Source organism: Zea mays, chromosome 6 (assembly GCF_902167145.1).
Source record: "Zea mays cultivar B73 chromosome 6, Zm-B73-REFERENCE-NAM-5.0, whole genome shotgun sequence".
In the NCBI taxonomy this organism is placed as follows: domain Eukaryota; kingdom Viridiplantae; phylum Streptophyta; class Magnoliopsida; order Poales; family Poaceae; genus Zea; species Zea mays.
In genome coordinates, this window is record NC_050101.1 from 22,801,049 (window position 1) to 22,805,980 (window position 4,932).

Genomic DNA, 4,932 nt, shown 5'->3' on the forward strand with positions numbered 1-4,932 from the left:
GTGGCGTGATATAATTGGCTGAAGACTTGCCACATGCAGGGCCACACCTAGGGACATAGGGAACATAGCCACAAAGGATCTGACGTCAGGCTGAAACGTGGGCAGTTTTCTTTTCTCTCTCTCATGTGCACGGAACTTTTCTTCTCTCATATCCAATCGCATGAAGTTCTTCTTCCTTCATCCATCTTTCTCCATGGAATCAGCAGCAAGGAGAGGGAGAAGGAGGGGACGTGGGCATGGGAGGGGGAGCCGGTGCTCTAGGCTGGGGGCTGGCCATGGCCATAGCCGAGGTGAGGGCGCTGGGCACCTAGGCACGCTGCGGCTGGAGCCTGGCCGAGTGGCCGACCATGGCGCCAAGGCTAGGGAGCTAGGGCCGGATGCCTGAGCACGCGGGCGAGCCGCCGCGCTGGCGTGTCTACCGCGCAGGCCGGCTGCCGCGCCACGCCCTACGCTGGGGAGCATGTATGCGGAGGCCGGAGGAGCAGGTCGAGCGGCCTGCGGCACGGGGGGACACGTCGGCCGGGGCCGAGCAACAGGCTGCCATGCCAGGTCGGAGAAGCAGGGCGCGGCTGCGTGCGTGGGAGGCGCAAGCTCGATGGAGCGAGGATAGCAGCGCGCGACAACTTAGCTAGACAACGCGCGCAGGACAATTCGGTCACGAAACTGCATGGCAAGTTTGCCGAGGACGAAAAAAGAACGCGCTACGAAGGTTCAATCCAACACAAAGAAAAGGAGGAGAACTCACCTGGTCGAAGGACTCGTCGGAGAAGAAGAGGCCGCGCCGAGACAGCCAAGCTGGGCGTCTGGGCGCTCGCCGGGGTGCTTTGGATTTGGGCGCTGGGATCGGCAACCACCAGGTGATAGGTGTAGTGGCAGTTGCGAGCATCAGGGAGAGAAGATGGGAAAGGGAGAGAGAACGATGGTGGTTTCCAGGCGCAGCCACAAGGCACGACGTGCGGTTTGCCATGCCCACGCGCGTTGGGCCGGCCACGCGGGCAGCCCAAGAAGAGGGGGCGGCTTTCTATTTCTCCCTTTCCTTTAATCTATTCTATTCGAATTTAGATATATCTTTTGAATCCAAGATCCAAATATACTTTATGAGTTTGAATGGGTACACGACCACAAAAAAAACAACATACAAAACAATGTCTCGGCAAGCCATGCAACAATCAAGGACCCTTTTTGGATTTTATTTTACTACGCAAAAAAAAATTTATATAAATGTATATAACAAAATAATTCTCCATTTTTAGGAAAAAGAGAAGGAAAGCGAAGAACTTACAGAGTAACACCTGAATTTGGTGGATATTAGAAAAGAAATTTTATACCCCTAAATTTAGGGTGTTACAAATCTAACCCCCTTAACAGGAATCTCGCCCTCGAGATTCAAGAAGAAGCTAGCAAGAAAATGAGATTGGTTCATCGGTTTTTCATAGCTTCTTCAATTCGACATTGGCTCTGCCAGCTTAACATACGGACTGATTGATTTGATCTTCAGGCGTTCACGACCACGTAAGACGATACTTGAGGATCCTATGACCTATGGGTTAGGACTCACACATGCTTTCGCTGCACCACTCTGATCTTGTTGGTTGATGTTGATCGTATTGTCTTCATTGGGGTTAGCGGTTAACCCCCTTAACATGGGCGTTGATATGCACTTGGTGAAGATGTTGCCGACTCTGATCTTGACTAATTTGGAGGAGTTGGAGGTTGCCAAATGGACAGGTGCAAGAGAAAAGAATAGCGAGAAAAGGTAAGTATAGACGGATTAGAGAGAGCAGGGGGAGAACCCAACTACTTAACTCTATAACACTCACCTAGTAAACGGATGTCATTGCGGACCCAGGACCACAACACATCAACACTCATCACAAAGAAGCAAATCAGTCACCACACAAAGACAAACAACACAAGCATACAACAACAAACGCCTCGTTGCAATACGTTCCTTCTAATTAAATGGTGGTCTTTCCTTGCTAAGGGGAAACTACTCTAAGGCCATCGAAAGGCAAGGGGAATAATAAAACATGCAGGATAGGGGCATGAGCATAATAAAGCATGAAACTGAAGCAAGGATTGGAACCGACAGGGAGAGAATGAAATCAAGGTCAGGATAGGTAAAACACCATTCTGAAATCGAGATGGGAAAGATGATAAGTCAAAAGGTAGGCATAAGATAAGCATCATGGAAATCTCTAGATATTACAAAGGCAACGGAGGTAAAAAGGCAAAAGCACACCAAAAGATAGAGTTAGGACAAGACTTGCAATGTGATAGAGGAAAAGGTAATAGACAAGAGCGGGGTGGGTAAGACATCGCTCTTGAAATGAAATGGGGGAGGCAGCTTTAAAATGTAGGTACAGGCTAAGCATCATGGTAAAGATCAAGGGATGACAAGGGTTAAGGTGATAACAGGCAAACACAACCAAGGATGTATTTTAGACAAAACTTGTGAGGCATCAAAGAAGGGGAAGCAATCAATGGTGAAGTAGGTGAGACATTATCCCCAAACAGCGATGAAAAGGAGGAGGCTTTAAAGGGTAGGTTGAAAGTAGGCATGTGGCAAGGGCATAGGTATCGCGAGGGTTTAAAGGTAATAATGGACAAGGATGTAGAAGATGAGGTAAATGGGTATAAGAACCAAGGATATAAATACCCCAAAGGGTGGAGTTAAGACAGGATGTGCAAGTAAAAAAAATGAGGGTACGTTCAAGGGCCAGATAGGTAAACTGCCACTCTCAAATTGAGGTAGAAGAGAGGGAATTTTTTAAAGAGTGGGAATAAAGATGAGTGTCCAAGAAAGATCGACGGATGACAAGGTGATGGTGATAGTGAATAAAAACACAACAAAGGGTGGGATTAAGTCAAAACTTGTAAGATGACAAGGAGAGAAAAGAAATCAAGGGAGAGATAGGTAACTCACAGCTCTCAAACTGGGTTGAAAGAAAGGGGAGGCTTTTAGAGGATAAGTTCAAGGTAAGCATTTAAGTAGAATACCTCAATATCGCAAGGTCAAAGGCGATAACAAACAAGGGTATGAGAGAAAAAAAATGAAGGCATGGGAGAGCCAGTGGTATGAGTACAACAAAGAATGGATTTGCGCTCAGGCTTACCCGCGGTAAAGAAGAGGATATTGCCAAGGGTGGGGTAAGTAAAACAATGCTCCTAAACTAGGATAGGATATTGGAGATTTTATAGAACATACATAGTGTAATTACCAAGGTAAGATCGAGAGATGAGAAAGGTAAAGGTAGTACCCAACCGAAGCACAACAAAGGATGGAGTTAAAAACTAGCAAGCGACAAGGAAGAGGATACGACCAAGGGAAAAAATAGGTAAAGTATAATGCTAGTATTGAGATGAAAAGAGGAGATTTTAAAAGGTCGGTATAAGATAAACATTAAGGTAAGATATAGAGGTGATAAGGGTAAGGGTGATAATTATGAAAAGCATAACCCTGGACAGAGTTAAGGCAAGACTCGCAAAGTGGCGAAGTGGAGAAAACAATCAAGGATCAGATAAGTGAGGTTCCGACAGAAGAGTTGAAGTAAAAAAAATCATTATCGAAGGAAGTTACAAGGAATTAACGAGATCACCAAGGATGTGCAAAATAAAATGGCAGTTCATGGATCATTAATAAACAAGGGTGGTCAAGGGCAGGTTAACTGAAATGTCTTAAATAGACATTGGGGTATGAAGATAATCATCCATAAAAAATATGAGAATATGCAAGACTCCAAGGACATGAGTACAACAAGACCAAGGAAATGAAAATTGCCAAAAGATAACGACCTAACAACAGAAGAGGAAAGGGTCTCAAAAGATACGAAGATCATGGATATATAAACTGAAATGTTTAAGTATGCAGTAGAAATTCTGATGTAAGCATTTGAAACAAGAGTATTGAAGAATATAGGGATACAAGCATGTCAATACCAAGGGAATAGAGATGGTCAAATGGTAGCAATTTAATGATGGAAGAGAAATGAATCCCAAAAGACAAGAAGGTTATGGTCAGGGGCATTTACAAAGATGTCGCAAGCACAAGGTGAGATCAGATCTAATAGATTGAGAGAAGTATAGACCATACTAGAATAAAATACTTTTGGCAAGGAGGCATATAGGAGCACAACATAGAATTAGTCGAGGTGACTAATATTTTGAAGCAGAATCAAGGATGAGGTGAAGTAATAGTCAATAAGTCCTTAACACGGCCAATGCTACTCTAGGCCAGCGGTCCTACAGTCAGCCTGGCTTTGATACCACTTATGTCACACCCGGTTTTGGAAGGTAAACCGAATGCGAACCATGTACGTGCCAGGATCAGAAATTCACGTACACAGCGATTACATAAATGACTCATCATAGCACAATGCTTTGAATAACAATAAAGAATAAATAATGATATTAAAGACTAGAGTCATTTACATAATATGAATCAAAGTACACAGAATCGAAACGTAGCCAATGTAAACAACCCACCACAGGCAGCTGACTGGGGGAGGTCACTAGCCTAATCCTCGAACTCATCAACGTCCTGGAACTCCTGAAGGTCCACCTCGACACCTTCTTCTTTACCTGAGCATAGATTGCACCAAAGGCAACCTGGTGTTTTGTGAAAGCAAGGGTGAGTACACATCAACGTACTCAACAAATGTCCCGTTTGGCTGAGATGGACTAGCTTTATGTGGGGTTAGGCTCAAGCAGTTGCTTTTAGTTGGTCAGGTATTTATTATTAGTGAAGCCAGGTTTTAGCAATAACTAACCCGTGAATCATTTCCTCATCGAGGAACATCATTATCATCATCGAACCAAAATCATAAATAGAACCATTGTATCTCGAACCATTCGTATCTCTAATCAAAGAGGATCCCAAGGCTGCTCTTAACCGTGAGCACGGCTGATATATCAGTTTCACTACCCTCTGCA